The 16778-nt window shown below is 42.2% G+C and overlaps 1 protein-coding gene across 3 annotated transcripts in view; it reads left to right on the top strand.

Annotated features, from left to right (window-relative positions):
• LNX1 (ligand of numb-protein X 1) overlaps window positions 1-16778 on the top strand; it is a 200907-nt gene that overhangs the window by 40954 nt on the left and 143175 nt on the right. For 2 of the 3 annotated variants that reach the window (XM_067735957.1, XM_067735953.1), the window contains exon 2: window positions 6514-6599. The exons of the other annotated variant lie outside the window; for it this stretch is intronic. The gene's annotated coding sequence lies outside the window, so the exon portion shown is untranslated. The remainder of the gene's footprint in view (window positions 1-6513; window positions 6600-16778) is intronic. 3 annotated transcript variants of the gene reach the window in all.

Genomic DNA, 16778 nt, shown 5'->3' with positions numbered 1-16778 from the left:
CTTTGCTCTTTTTTCAGTTTTATCTTGTCTTATTCTTTGGCCATTTCATCGTATAAGTCTGCTCTCTTCAAAATAGTGTAAATGCCTTTAAAGCCAAGATTCTTATATGATGTTATTTTTTGTATTTGTTTATATGTTTTATAATTTTCTGTGTACACACACAGACACATACTCTCAGTAATACTTGCTTCTTGACTAATGAGAAGTACAGTGATATTTAAAAGTTTTGGAGATTGTCATTTGTAGGTGATTTCTTGTTAGATAACTTTTATAAATGACTATGTTTAATATTCCTTAGTTTAAACCTTTCAGCTGTAACTATACAATTAGCCACGAAGAGTCAAGAGTGTTTGCTAAGCACTAAGGCTCTGCCGTGTAACCGTGCTCGCTTCGGCAGATAAATTAGCCCATCTGTGCCTCAGTTGCCTTATGGAAATGATAGATTACTAATTAACTGAATTAGTTAATTCATGTCAAGTGAATAGCGTGATGACTGGCATAATGATAAGGTATCAACAAACATTAGCTGCTGCTTCTGCCACTCCTGCCAATAGTAGTACTGTAATCAGTACACTCTTGACCAATGAGATCAGTTCCTCCACAAGTGGAGAGAGGCTCTCTTCTTCCGTGCTGGGATCTTTGAGAGCTTTCTATGTGGAAAAGTGAGGCAACAAGGGAACATCTGCAGAGCTGGCCAGCTAAACCAAATCAACAACAAGTCACTATTCGTTTTGTGACACATGCAGGTATTAAGAAAAGGAGATGAAAGCAGCAACAGGTGTCCCAGGAGACACTTAATTTGGTCAACATGTGCTAACCTCCCACCAGCCATGCTATCCTAGGTATGGGTTCCTGAAGAGTAGATATAAGACGTGGTGCCTGCCTTTGCAATCTTCTATCTCCCAGGAACCATTAAATACGTGGTATTTAGGAGTTAGCTGTGTCCATGCAGAGAATGTGTTTTCCCAGATTTCTAGGAAAAAAATGAAAAAGGAGCCCTGTTATACAGGAAACACTAGAATAGAGAAAGAAAAGATATATACTCAGTTAAAACATCCAAGCCACTCTATTAATCAGCTATTGCTGTATGATAACACCACTTCAAACTCAGTGGCTAAACCCACAACCGTTTATTATCTCTCCTAATTCTGGGGCTTGGTTGAGCTACTTCTCTATAGATTTTGCCTGGGATCACTCGTGAGGCTGCCTTCAGCCGGAAGGTCCAAGATGGCCTCACTCCCAAGTCTGGGAGTCAGTGCTGGCCATTCGCGAGAGCCTCCATTCTCTTCCAAAGGTCTCTCATTCACCAGTAGACTTGCCTGAGCTCCTTTACAGCCTGTCTATCTCAGGGTTCCAGGAGGGCAAGAGTGAAAGCTGCAAAGTCCCTCAATGCCTAGGCTCTGAAACTGCCACAGCATGCCAAGGCCAGCGCAGGCAGATTCACAGGGGTGGACAAATGGTCCCTAATTCTTATTGAGAGAAGCATACCATATGGCAAAGGGGTTGGACACAGCATCAGTTAACTAATTCTGCATTAACAAACCATCCCAAAAGTTATGGCTTAAAACTAATCTCCCACAGCCTATTCGCCTTCCTTTAACTTGTGTCATTTTCTCTTTAGTGACATGTGTAATTATCCCTCCTGTTTCTGCAGTTAATCAGTTTGAAACGTCATGACACAGCTAGGGTCAGTGACTTGAGGAAAAAAGAAAACTACATTTCTTTCTCGCTCTCAGAGTTCAAAAGCAGATGAATGAATTGAGGAATAGCTCCAAAAGTCAACTTGGGATAAGATGAAGGGAGGAGATGTTTCATTAAGAAGAGGAGCCAGATTCTGAGGGGGGGCCACACCCCTTGGGTCCTCCCTGCACCTGGAGCTTCCTTTGAAGTGAAGGAAATTGTTCCACCACAAGGAGGCGGAGGGAAGCAGGTGGATGTGAGCACGGAATGTGAAACTAGTAAACATTCTGTAAACACCGAGGGCGCGGTCAGCAGCGTGGGCTGACCAATGGTATCTCGAGTTCGTTTTCTTGTCTTCTTATAGTTTACCTCATATTTGATTCTGAAGAAGTTCACAACTTAGACAACTTTAAAGTTCTTGGACTTATGACCTAAAGAGCAACTGGTCATTATCCAGGTACCTTCACCTTCTGACTTCTCTGTTGTGGGGAGAGAAGAACCATGACCCGACCCCCCTAGAGAAGCTGCCCCAAATGGTGTGATTTGCTTTACTTACAAAGGTTAACCTGGGAGTCATTTCACAGAAGGAAGTATGGATAAGAAGGGACAGAGGTAGAAAGGCCAAAATATATTCATTTCTAGAAGGAAGTTGGAGCCCTTCTGAGCGCTGTTTCTGAGATGAAACACTATGCCATGGGAGGGTAGGTCTTAGAATTAAGAATGGGAATCCCAGAATCAGAAATTCTTACCTGGGGAATGTTTTGGTACAGGGGTACAAATGGAATAGCAAATGTTCCTAGAAAGGAGAAAGTTATCTGGGAGGCAGAGTCCTTTGAACTGGCCGGGTGAGCTCTTTATGTCTGAACAATACACATTCATACATTTTCACAAATGCATGTATGTGAGGGATTTAAACATAGGTACATGTGTGTGGTCATGTGTGGGTGGTCTTTTTGTTTGTTTTCCTTTTTTTAGGCTTGGTGCCTCCTCTTCTCTTACAAGCATATCAATTCCCAACCCACCACCTACACAGATAACCCTTATTAATAATCTAATATGTATCTTTCCTATTTTTACCCATGGCTATATAATCACATAAAGATGCACACATACACACACAGGTGCTTTCTGATCATCGTTTGTTTTACAAAAATAGAAAAATATTACCCTTTATTTTCTGCACTGTGCGTTACTCAGTCAACAATGACTTCTGAAATTCCTCCTGTCAATTAGCAGAACTCTATGTCATTCTTCTTGATGGCTGTGTTGTTCTATCACAGGCTACGCCATAGTCTATTCAGCCATTCCCTATTGCTTGAAACATTGTAGCTTTCACAGACAATTTGAAAAAAACAAAATAAAACAACTCCCTCCTTCCAAAAAAACAGTTTATATGAGCCCTTATGTTCTACTGACTTTATTTCTATTGGAGAGTTTCCCAGGAAAAAGATTTCTGGCCTAAAAGTATATGTATTTTAAATTTGAAGTAGATATCGCCATACTGCTTCCCCAAGAGGCTGTAGCATTTTTCATTCTGACCGTGAAAGTGATCCCTTTCCTACAACCCAGCCAGCAAGAAGTGTTTCAGATCTTTTAAATTTTAGACAATTTGGTAGGTATAAAATGATATCTCATTGTTAATTTGCATTCCCCTCACTTTGGGTGAATTTGAGGATCTTTCCTTGTTTCTCGGACATTTGGATTTGTTTTTCTGTGAACTGCCCATTCACAGACTTTGTCCATTTTCCTACCGGTTTGTTCTTTTTTAAAAAATATTTATTTATTTATTTGGCTGCACCGAGTCTTAAGTGCTGCATGAGGCATCTTCGGGATGTTTGTTGCGGCATTCAGGTTCTTTTAGTTGCGGCATGCAGGATCTAGTTCCCTGACCAGGGATCCAACCTGGGCCCCCTGCATTGGGAGCATGGAGTCTTAACCACTGGACCACCAGGGAAGTCCCCTGGTTTGTTCTTGTTTCTCTTGTCAAATTATAATAAATATTTGTATATTATAAAAATTAAATATACTATCTGCACGATATGTATTTCTGCAAACCTATTATGGTCAATGATATTTTTATGACATCTTTGCTTTAAAAGTTATAATTTTAGAGTTAAATATGCCTATCTTTTCTCTCGTAGCTTTTGACTTCTCAGTTTTGATCAGGGAAGTTTTCCTGCACAATATAGTACATATAATCTACTAGATTTTCTTGCAAAAGCTTTGCTTTATCTTCTTACTCATATATTTGTACTATATCCTTGGATGTGCAATCAAACTGGGATCAAATAAGGTACTTATTTGAATACAGTGGCTTTCTACAGAGTTCTAATAACTGGTGAGGAAGTCTCTGCCCCATTTTTACTTTTCTAAAATTACTTAGCTTTTCTTTAGTATTTAATTTGTTTCTAGAAACTTTAAGATCACTTTATGCAATTGCCAAAAACAAACAACCAAAATACCCACCTTATTGTGAGTTTTCATGAAATCCATACACAATTTGAGGGAACATTTTTATGGCATTGAGTTTTCTCATCCAAGAATATGGCATGTCTTTCCGTTTCTCCTTTTACATATTTAGTATGATTTTGTTATTTCCTTTTTTTGTTATATCCAAATATTCCATAGGGGTTGATTTTAAATGATTTTTTTCCATTCCTATTTTATTGCTAGAGTAGAGAAAAGCTAATGATTTTTTTTTTTTTTTTGGCATATTTTTGGATCCATCTACTTTACAAAATTCTCTGCTTAATTCTAGGGGATTTTTACCAGATGCCTTTGGGCTTTCTAGGTTTACAATCATATCATCTGCAAAAATAGATCATTTTCCCTCTTCCTTTCCAATGTTTTTTCCAGTTTTCAAATTTGTTGCCATAAAGTTTCAAATTATATTTTCTTTTAATATGTTTAGTCACTTTAATATCTGTTCTTTCTACTTCCTGATATTTTATAATTTTGCTTTTTCTCCTTTTAAAAAATTAGGTTGTTTATCAAATGTATAGATTTTTAATACAACAAGATTTTAAATTTATTTATGTGTTCAACTACTTTTTTCCTTTCTATTATATTAAGATTTTACCCTTATAATCACTCTTTATTGTTCTTTTTCTAATTTCTTAGAATGTGGATTTAGTTTCTTTACTTCTCATATTTATTCTTTCACAAGGAAGGGCTTTTGGTTGTAAAATTTTTCTAGTATAATTTCATAGAGTCTTAGAGTATTTTACAAAGTTTGCCTTTTCATAGCTTTCAAGATGGTTGGTAATTTCCCTTTTGATTCTTCTTTAAGCCAAATATTTTCTAAGTATTTCTTAATTTTCAAGTAGACAGTTTTTGGTCATCTTTTCATAATTTTTTTCTTATTCATTGAAGTGGGATCAGATAATATAACCTATAAAATCTTTATTTTTTGAATTTCAGAAGTTTTCTTTGTAGCCAGCTACATGATCAGTCTTTATAAATGTTCTGCAGGCATATAAAAAGTAACGAAAATTATCTTTATTTGAAATGTAGGGTTTTGTTCAATTATTGTATTGGGAAGCAGTATGGCACAGAGATTAAAAGCAAAGACTTTAGGGAAAATATGTTTATTTTCAATCTTGAACTTACCATGTGACCTTGACCACATTTGTAAGATGTAAATAATAGTATCTACCTCATAGGGTCTTTGTGAGGGTTAAATTATTTAATATTCATAAAGTACTTAGAATAGAAATTAGCACATACCAAAAGCTATATAATTAATTGTTTGTAAACAAAAAGAATGAGTCAATTCATCTATGCCCTTATTTCCTTCTTTCTCCAGAATTGTCCAATACAGTCAAATAGATATATTGGGTTAGTATAAGTTTTTTTTTTTTTTTTTAACATCTTTATTGGGGTATAATTGCTTTACAATGGTGTGTTAGTTTCTGCTTTATAACAAAGTGAATCAGTTATACATATACATATGTTCCCATATGTCTTCCCTCTTGCGTCTCCCTCCCTCCCACCCTCCCTATCCCACCCCTCCAGGCTGTCACAAAGCACCGAGCCAATATCCCTGTGCCATGCGGCTGCTTCCCACTAGCTATCTACCTTACTACGTTTGTTATAGTATAAGTTTTTTGGTGTTTTTAGGATGGCTCGTGTGTCAGAACATTATTCTGGTACTATTTTCTTTTAATTTAAGCTTTAAATTATTAAAGTGATAGATTTTTAAATGTAATCCTTTTTTCTTTAGAGTTTCAATGCTCATTTTACTTCCTTGAACTTTTCTTATCTCCATTACTTTTTTTTTTAACATTTGACCACACAAATTAAAATTTCTTTGCCCTTTAATAAACTTAGTCCCAATCTCATTCTTCCTTAACTAAGTTGACTTTTCCCCAAAATAGTACATAAATAACCATTCTCATTATACTTTAGAATGCTGAATTTCCTTCAGAGCAGTTCAGGCAAATTAAATAGCCTGTTATAATCACATTGGATTACAGATGTGCTCCCAAAATGATGTTAAGTGTACTGACTTCCACAGTCCATTCATTCTTACAATTTCCAGTGCCATTCATTTTTTGTGTTAATCCAAGTTTCTGTCTCAAATCACGTTCCTTCTCCCTAAAGAAATCCCTTTAAGATTTCTTGTAGTTCATGTCTGTTAGTAATAAATGATCTAGGTCTTTGTTTATCTGAAAAAGTCTGAATTTCACTTCATATTTGCAAGGCTTTTTCACCGGGTGTAGAATTTGGGGTTGACAGTTTTTCCCTTCCAGCATTTTAAAGATGTTCCCCCATTGCCTTAGGCTTTATTCCTTTCTGACGAGAAGTCTGATCTTCCTTATCTTCCTTCCACAGGCCTGATCCATGAGGAAGCATTTCTTCCACCTTCTACCCTGCATCAGTCTTTCTCAGGAGGTCTGTGGAGAAGAGCCTCTGATTAGGTATGACTCCTCTATTTACCTGTGACTCAATATTTGTACTATACTCTCATATGTGACTCATATATATGTCTATACTCTCATGATAGCCCAAACTTGACTTTAGAAATTTACTACAGATTTTAGCTGAATTTTTCTTACTTGCTTTCACGGCAGATCTGCCTTCTTCCCATGCGCTGCTTCAGATTAGCTAGTACTCATATTTTTTTCCTTGGAAGTGCCTATCTTCTCTTAGATTTCAGGCTAGCTGGTTGCCCTACAACTTCAGATCACTAATGGACCCCAGAAGAGTTATGATTTTGTAGATTATTCTACTTTTTCTTAGGGTGTGAGTGATGTTCTTTCCAGTTTTTTATATTCTAAGAAGAATCCACCTACTTAGATTTTAAGTGTAATTTACAAACATTATTATTTAATTTATTAATCTAGCAAAAAATATATATACACACACACACACACACACACACACATATAATCCCTTCTTAGCATACTTTTTTTTTTTTTTTTTTGTGGTACACGGGCCTCTCACTGGTGTGGCCTCTCCCGTTGCGGAGCACAGGCTCCGGACGCGCAGGCTCAGCGGCCATGGCTCACGGGCCCAGCCGCTCCGCGGCATGCGGGATCTTCCCGGACCGGGGCATGAACCCGTGTCCCCTGCATCGGCAGGCGGACTCTCAACCACTGTGCCACCAGGGAAGCCCCTTAGGGTACTTTTATAACTTAACTTATTAAATTTTTTAACATGTTCAACTGCATGGTAAATTGTAAAGAAAATATATTAAAATTTCTTTTTAAATATTCCAATTATCTGTTGTAGTAGATTGTATTTTCCAAAATGGGTACCACACCACAATTCCCATCCCATATGCTCTTCAGTGTGACCTTGACACTTCCCATCATGATATAGAAAGTATTTTTTCATCCCTTTGAATCTGGGTGGCCTTGTGACTCTTTCTACCATTAGAATATGGGAGAAGTTATGCTATACAAGTTCTGGTCATAGACCATAACTGACCCGGCAGCTTCCACTTCACTAGGCTAATGGAGACTCCAAGTCTTGCAGTGATCTTGTGATCCAGGTTCCTTGGATTCTCCCTTAATTCTCTGATGAGTATGTGAAGAGAAAGAGGTTGTTTTAGCACTTGTTTACAGCCTGTTCATCTTTTTGTTACTTGATTCTATTCTCAAGTATTTATAGATCCTTTCAACAACTCTTATAGATCGTTAGATTACCTTGCGTTATTTTTGCGCATCTCTTCTGTCTTGTCTGATTTTCTGTTCACGATTCCAAGGTCATTCTAATGGCATCCTAAAGTTATCCACCAGAACTCTTTTTTAAAAATCAAGTTGTTGTTATATTTCTAAAAGTGTTTGGTTTATAGTTAGATGTTTAACGTTTGATGCATACTTTGGTGTTTGATGCAAATGGGATTATGACTGTTATACCTTCTTTATAAAAAGTATCTTTTATCATAATGGAATATCTTTTTTTGGTCCTGTTTAGTGATTTTAAACTTAAATTTCACCTTTGCTGATGTGAATACGCTACTTCAGGTCTTTTTATCGTTTCATTTGCCTCTTTTCTTGCCCTCGTTTCATCACATTAACAGCATTTAGTTAAACTTTGTGTTTGAAAGCCTCTGAAATTTACTTAGTCCACAAATATTTATTGAGCGCCTACTATGTCTTAGACTATATCTGGGCATTGGTGTAAAAAACAAAGATCCCTGATCTCAAGAAATTTTATGGGAGGAGACAGACGATAAACAATACACAGAATAAATAAACAATTAACATAACGTGTTAGAAGTGATAATGATGTGGAAAAAGGTAAAGCAGGGTACGTACGATTGGGAGTACAAGGGGGAGGAGTTTGTCATTATAAATAGAGTGGTCATGAGAGACCCCACTGAGATGGTGACATTTGAGTCTGAATTAAAGGAGGGAGGAAGCAGGCCATGTGGGCACCTGGAACCTGGAAGTGTTCCAAGCAGGAAGAACAGCCAATACCAAGTTGTAAGGTGGAGGTATGCTTGCTATGCACGAGGAAAAGCCAGGAAGCCAGTGTGGCTGGAGTAGAGTGAAAGGGAAAAGTCATCGATGAGGACTGAGAATCGGCATGGATCTGGCCACAGGACGTCATTGGTACGTTGGCTGAGGGTGTGCGGTTTTAATGGAGTGACGAGTAAATGCCATGTTCTTCATGATGGTGGATATGCTCAATTCTGCTTCTCTCCAATTCGTTTATGATTGGTTTGATTTTATTTTTTAAGCTTTTTCTTTGTCCTAATTTTCACAAGTTTGATCAATATCCGAGGTGGGATATCTGCAGTCTAAATTCCTTGAGTTTTCCGCTGCCCAGCCCTAAACTCATTTCTGTCTCCACCTGCCACAAAAAGGCAGGGATTTTTAGCTATTCTTTCCTGCAGACCTTTGGTACAGAGGAAAGAAGAGGGCTGTGTGTGACTTTGGGCCACTGTATCAATCTGGGTGGCAAACAGGTGCTGTAAACAAATCCAGTCATTGAAAACAGCTTATGAAAAGGGGCCATTTCCCAGGTGAGCAGAGGGACAGTGCAGACTCAGGGCTACTGACGGTGTGTGTTTCGGTGGGTGGGTGAAGGCATTACCACGCAGGAGAGAAGCAATGACTAGAATTCTGAGAGAAAGAGAGCTTGTGCCCTGTGTCAGAAAATGAAACCACTCTATTACTCTGGAAGGGGAGTTTAAATGCATGTAAGAAAGCATGTCACTTCCCTCAGAATTCTATACCTCCAAAGCGTCATCTTTTCCAGTTTCCTGCTCCTGCATTGCTCTTTTCTTGGTGACCTGTGACCTGCTATTCCCACCCAAGTGGTTCAGCCCCATCCCAGACATGGGCACAGATTTTCAGTCCTGGAGAATTATATGAAAGCCAAATTAGTCTGTCTCTGACTTTTGACTGATATTCATAATTCATTTCTGGTTACAAGAAACAACAAATCCAGGGCTTCCCTGGTGGCGCAGTGGATGAGAGTCCGCCTGCCGATGCAGGAGACGCGGGTTCGTGCCCCGGTCCGGGAAGATCCCACATGCCGCGGAGCGGCTGGGCCCGTGAGCCATGGCCGCTGAGCCTGCGCGTCCGGAGCCTGTGCTCCGCAACGGGAGAGGCCACAGCAGTGAGAGGCCCGCGTACCGCAAAAAAAAAAAGAAAAAGAAAAAGAAACAAGTCCAGCTAACCTAAGTACACCCCAGATACCAAGTGTATCCCCTTATATACTCTTTGGAGCGCTAGTTAAACTTGGCCTAAACCCCAATACCACCACCCATGAGAATTCAGGGTCCTTGGTACAATCTCCGGGGGTTCCTGAGTTCCCTTCTCTTGTTCCTCCCTGTCTCCAGCTCCCACATCCTCATGGGATCTGCCAGTTCTTCTTCTTGTCCACCTGGCTTTTAAGTCTAGACATTTCATCAGTTTGCTCCCCAGGTATTCCCATTACTTCAGCATGTTGCGAGTATAAAAACTTTAATAACAGGTCACATTTCACTTGGTCTCAGTTTATTTTTTCTTCAAATACTCTCCAGTCTGAGGAGGCCGTCCTGTGCTTATAAGAGAACAAAGAAGTCCACCAGCGTTGGTTGCTGGTATATTTTTACTGGGGCGGGGGCGGGGGGGGGGAAGTAATATAAAGTCTTTCCTAGGGAGAGTAGAGCAAACATCAGCAGCTCCTCAGAAACTTGGAATGGACATAGCCTCAATTTGCTAAATTGCCCTCCATCAGAGTCACAGAACAGCAAATGGATTTGGGCAGCTGCCCTTATGATGACGCCACCACCATCTGCGAGAATTCGCAGCATGTGTCGTGGCCCCACGTTGCGGTGGGACGGCCATCAGAAATAAGTAACTTTCCGTTTGTGAAAACATCACCAGGTATTCTAGGCGATATGATAGTCCATGTAACTAGGGATGATTTTCAAAATATTTAGCAATCAGTACAGCACAGGCATCAACCAGTCTGAATAGACCTGAACAATCAGAGGAGATGTCAGGAGTAAAACACCCAGTACAGCCCCAGCTGAATATCTACCCTGCCTATAACTTAATAGCAACTCTGCTAATTCACATCGTTTTGTACCCAGATGCTTCCTTTCTCCTCCCCTTTCCAAACTATACTTTGCCCATTCATTCATCCATTCATCCATCCATCCATCCATCCACCCATTCATTCAACAAACACATGATTAAGCTTTTCCATGTGCTTTCCCAACCTTTCTCAGCTCCTGTCCTGTTGTCGCTCACACAGGCATCTTCCCTAATCAAGTCCTTGCGTGCTTAACCTCATCCTGGCATTTGCTTCTCACAGGACCCAGACTAACTCCTAATGGTGGTGTCAGGATCATAGACAGCAGAGCTCTCTTGTTACATTTGGGTCGATCCATCCTTGGATCATTACAGAGGGTTACTTCATTTCCATTACTTTGGGCATGCACATTGACAGACCCTGATTACTCTTTCTATGTTCCTCTTTCCATTTAAGCACGGATGAAGAGGGTAGGTAGTATACAGTTTCTATAGAACAAGGAGATTTGTAGGAGAGGGGATGGGGGCAGGGAGAAATAATGGCAATCAGTTTAGAACGTTTGGCTTTGAGATGACTAGCGCTTGGGACTGACCTGCTGGTGACCTCTGGCATGTGGTTCCTGGTTCCTTTATTCTGGAGACGATGCTACCTTCAGATGGGTAGAGGGTAGATCAGAAGACTCACAGGTCTTCTTCCACCTTCAAGGTCAAAGGAGTTGGTGTGTGCAGCATCCCCTTGGGGCAGAGACGAGGAGGGGACATGCCCAGCACGACTGCTGTCCCCTCTGCCAAAACTGCACAGCTATATGACATTGAAGAAAAGCAGGGACTTCCCTGGTGTCACAGTGGATAAGACCCTGCGCTTCCAATGCAGGGGGCCCGGGTTCGATCCCTGGTCAGGGAACTAGATCCCACATGCATGCTGCAACTGAAAGTTCGCATGCCACAACTAAGGAGCCTGTGAGCCACAACTAAGGGGACTGCCTGCCACAACTAAGACCTGGTGCAACCAAATTAAAAAAATAAATAAATATTTAAAAAAAAAAAAAAGAAAAGCATCCTGAGGTACACCTGGCTTGCTGCCCCACACACTCCATAGTCACAGCTGCGAGTTTATAGGTGGGTGGATGGAACATGAACAGTATTGATCCAGGTGCAGCCAAATAATGCAAAAGGACTGGCCACCCTGGGGAGACACTTCAGGGAGAGTCACCCAACGCAGAGGTGGGAATACACCCGTGGCAGGACTTGTCAAAGCCGTACTTCCGTCCACCTCCTGGGGCGACTCAGAGAAAGTGGGAGAAACGACTGAAGGCCAGCCTCTCCCTTGCCACGTGGACCATGCCACTTCAGGGGGACACGGTGAACTGAAAAGACCAGCCTAGCCGCCCTAGGCTGATGGCCAATACTGATATTGACAAAGCCTCAATGAAGGCAGTACAAACAGAGAACTTGGAGATCTGGGGCCTCTATTCCCCGGGCCGGTTTATAACACTGCTTCTAGCTCTTAACTCTCTGCAAATGTTCATTGAACTGAGCTGAAGGGATTTGAAAATAAGATGCAGGCATCTTTCAGACAGTCTCATACCCCAGGGAGAATGAGCTTCTGCTGTCTGCACTTTGGCACCTTGGTTGCAGTTGAGGTCAACATTTCCAATGCAGGAAATGCAATTGCAATTGCAATTCCAATTAGTTGAGCCACCCAGTAACGGGGGACTCCAGGAAAGGTTTATGATGGCAACAACCCCACGTTCTCATAATTGGCGAGGGTGAGTAGGAGGGGAAAGTATTCATCGCTCGGTGATAATCTAAACTTCGACTGCAAGTGCAGCTTCCACGCTGAACTTGGGAGGAGCTGGCAGCTCCTGGAGCCAGAGTTACCAGAACTGGCCACGGAGATGCCTTCGTCCACATCACCGGAATCCATGTTCACTGCTCCGCCTTGCTGTGGCTTCACGACCAACAGGAAGCGCCCTTATTTACTCCGGGCACCTCATCATGGAGTAGTGGCAGGTGTCCAGGGAAATTCAGCTCTAAGAAGGGCTGAAAAGAGAGGCAACCATCCAGGTTCATTGTCCAAGCTGAGAAGGAACATCTTCACCTGCTCATGATCTGAGAACAGACAAACGAACTTCCCTTTGCTGAGACTCTGGTAGTCAGAATCAGACAAAGAGCTCTCTCCACATTAATGGTGAGTGGTTTTCCTGATATCCTTTCTTCTATTCTTTGACTTAGGAGAACTGAAGGACAGGATTCTTGGCAATGATCCCCGTTTTTGAGAACATGGCCTCTCTTGGATGGAAGCAAAATTTCAGTGGGAAGGAAAACACTTCCCTACCTAGAAAGTTAGCTGCTTCTGTGCTTATCACACCCGAAGGAACCAGCAACGTGATTCCCCTCTTGCTTTTGCCTTTTCCACTCCATCTCTTACTGGGCCGTTTTGTGTGTGTATCTGTGAGTCACCGTATGTTACTAGTTATTTTGAACTTTCAACTTTCTCAGGAAAAAGTTTGAAGAAGTTGGACTCTTAGGCCTAGACAGAGCACTCTATTAGACAACATAAAAGGCAGCAAGTATATGGAGGGTTGGTGAAGAGAATGGTCATACGGTCTTCTTCACTGAGGACTGAGTGTACAAAAAATAGAATTAAGTGGGATTTAAATTATACAACACTGAAAAAGCTTATGAAGTTTGAGGTGAGGATTTTTTTTTTTTTGCAGTACGCGGGCCTCTCACTGTTGTGGTCTCTCCCGTTGCGGAGCACAGGCTCCGGACGCGCAGGCTCAGTGGCCATGGCTCACGGGCCCAGCCGCTCCACGGCATGTGGGATCTTCCCGGACCGGGGCACGAACCCGTGTCCCCTGCATCGGCAGGCGGACTCTCAACCACTGTGCCACCAGGGAAGCCCTGAGGTGAGGATTTTAACTAAGGTTTACCGAAGTCGTCAACTCCTCTTTAAAGGAATTTCAATTCGTCTAAATATCTACAGATGTTACTGTCACCTGAGAGCACAGGTCTTTTTCAAGTTCTTCTCAAGGTGTCAGCCAATCCTGACTGTGGGCATGAAACTCTGAGACCACATTTGAGAAGTTGTTCGTTTTTCTACCCACTCAGAGAACCCGCCTCTACATTCGTGAAAATTGTTAAGGCATAAGAAGCCTCAGGTTCTCTGGAGTGACACACACAGAATCTAGAAGCAGGGCAAGTCCCTGTTCCCATGAGCCCCCTTCTTGCCTAAGGGCCAAGGCGAGGCTATGTGGAGCCCGGGAAAGAGGCTCTGAAGTAAGCAGATCTGCACCCCAGTGTCAGCGCCGTCATTTACTAGCTGGGTGAACTTGGGCAGAACTCTTTAACAACTTAAAGCCTTTACATGAGAAGAAACAAGCTGACCTTCCTCTCTCCTGCAACTGCACAAGCACCTGGTAATTTCCACCTGTGCTTTAATCCTTTGTCTTTAACTCTGCTTCTGCATTGATTATGAGTTCCTGAAAACAGAGATTCTTCTCATCCTTGAGAGTGTTTAACAATTTTCTTTGAATAAGTGAATGAATGAAGAATGAATGTCTAGAATGTAGTATTACTGTGAAAATTAAATGTAATAAAGTTAGTTCCCTTCCCAAAGTCTACAAGCCCAGACTCCTGGGAAAAGGAAGGAGGGATACTCCCAAATTTAACCTAACAATGGGAATTCCCTCCCTTCCCTCATCCCTTCCCTTGTTTTATAGTCATCTTTAGTTCTTTTAACTAATATTTATTGAAGGCACTGGGCTGTGTTCCTTCCAGGCACTGGGCTACGTCCTGAAGGTCTATGAAAAGTCGTGTTCACTAGCTGACTGTCTAGAGAGAGGATTGTCTGTAATAAATTACAATCAGCACAATAACTGCTGGAGTAGGGCGTAAGGAGAGCACAGCACAGGTGCGGATGTCGGAAAGCCAGGGGAGATTCTACAAAGGAGGTGGCATCTGTGCTGAGACACGAAGAGGGAGAAGGAGTTACCCAAGCTGAAGGAGGAGAAATACCTGAGTGTCAGGTTTGCCTGTAACCTGCTGGGCATGTTGGACAAGTTACGTTACCACTCAGAGACTCAGCTTCTTCCTCTGCTAAGCAGAGCTAGCTCATGGGGTTTCTGCCAGGATTCTGTAGGAGAATATATAAAAGTGCCTAACATCAATCTGGGCGATGGTAAATGAACAAGAACTGTTAAGATGGTGCTGCATGGGTAAGAGCCTAGCAGTGAGAGACCCTGGCTGTTATGGGAACCACACTCAGGTTTTTTGGGATATCCAAGGGGACCCCAACGAACAGTGACTCTCCTGAGTTTGGAATAATTGGAGAAAAACTCAAAGGAGTAATTATGGAGGCCAAAATATGGCCTTTCAAATGGTAATAGCTAAATTGGAGAACGAGGCCTGGAACAAGGGAAAACAGAGCTTGAACGCACCCAGGCTGAGCAGATCTGGGCACGGCAGCTTCTCAAACAGAAGCCTGCCTGGGGAAGACTCAGCAGGTGGAGCTGCAGAGGAAAACTCGGGCTCATTCCCAAGACAGAAAGGGGAGGAGAGAAGCCAAGCTTGCCTGTGGTTTTTTTTCCATTTTTCCAGCGATGGACTTGCAGGGGCAGAATGAGTGAAGGGCGAAGCACGGTCGGAGTTTGCTTTGGAAACCACTCTCCTGCGGAAATGAGGGTATGGGGGGGCAGTCCATCTGACACAGTGTTACCAGGGCATGGGGGCTGGGGCGTGGGTGGTATTCTGTGGGTGGAAAGGATGTGGAGGTGTTGATGAGGTATGATTGGCAGGCAGGGACCAGGTCATGAAAAGCCTAGTGTACCAGGCAAGGCAAATGAACTGAAGGTGGGATGGCTGCAGAGAAGGGTCACAGGCCAGGATTGCCGAGGAGGCTTGACTAGCACGGCTGGCGTTGCAGAGCGTACAGATATAGTGGCACCAACCACCGTGCTTATAGGAAGAGGGAAGCCTGGCACCCTGGTTCTGCCAGGCCATTAGGAAGTTGAGGATGCAGGCAAGGAAGTGGGATCTGGACCAGACAGGCTTGAAGTGAAAACAGTAGGGAACAATATTCTTGGGCAGCCTCTAGGAGTCAAGAACCAGGGGTCACAATCAATTCAAAGAGGAAGGTAGGATTTGGGTAGGGGAGTGGAAAATCTGAATGGCTAAAAGAATACAGGGGGGAGCAGCATCCTCAGAGTTTTTTCTTGAAATTGAAGATTTTTGCATGATAAGAAGATCCAAGGGGTGGCCCCGAAAATGGGCAGCTTAAGAGGAGTAGTGATAACTGTCCTTAGAGTTGACAAGGTCAAGGAGGTAGAGGGGTTGTCTACAAGGACATGGAAGCTCCCAGGATGAGGCCAAAGTTCAAAAGGAGGAGACACATTTTGTACCTTTGACACGTGGTATTGGGTCAGTTATAGTAGCTATAGATGATGGAACCAAGAAAGAAAGATACGAAAACCTTCAAAATAGCAACAGCCATCAGCCCCAAAATTGACTAACCCACCTGGTTTACGCAAGGTTGGAGTCATGAAAGCGTAGATATTCACATTTGCGGAAGATAGGCCTCGTGACATTTACAGAGAGAGCAATAACGATGTCTTCTTTTCTTTTTTCTACTAAAGAAGAATGTGCCGCGCTGGCCGCAGGTCTGTGTAGGAAACCATCACAAAATGTGTGCCACCTCCAGTGACCAATGTACTCCCTCTCTCGCCAAAAGCAGACCACCCAGAGAGTGCTCCCAAACTGTACATCCGTCACGTAGCCTAGAAGCTCGTCTGCAGGCCAGATAACACATGGGCTGTGAGTTTGTGAGAGAAATGCCATCTCTTCCACATACACAGAACCAGAGGGCATCTATCCCATCAGCTGATATCTGTGATTATCACTATTATTTTCCGTAACTGCCCTCTGGGTTCTGCTCACTTGTACCTTGCTAAGTACTTGTAATTAGCCATTAAAAGATTTGGAGCTAAGCTAGCTCAGAAAAGAAACTGAGGCCAACATGATGCAGTATGTACAGCAATTCCATCTCATAATGCTAGATACTTTCAGCTAAAGAGATGCCTTTTATTAAAATCAGATGGAATATGTTCACTTTTGTTGTGGCAT

This window comes from Pseudorca crassidens, chromosome 4 (assembly GCF_039906515.1).
Source record: "Pseudorca crassidens isolate mPseCra1 chromosome 4, mPseCra1.hap1, whole genome shotgun sequence".
NCBI lineage: Eukaryota > Metazoa > Chordata > Mammalia > Artiodactyla > Delphinidae > Pseudorca > Pseudorca crassidens.
The sequence above is the reverse complement of the archived record's forward strand: the minus strand, read 5'-3'. Positions and strand labels throughout refer to the sequence as shown.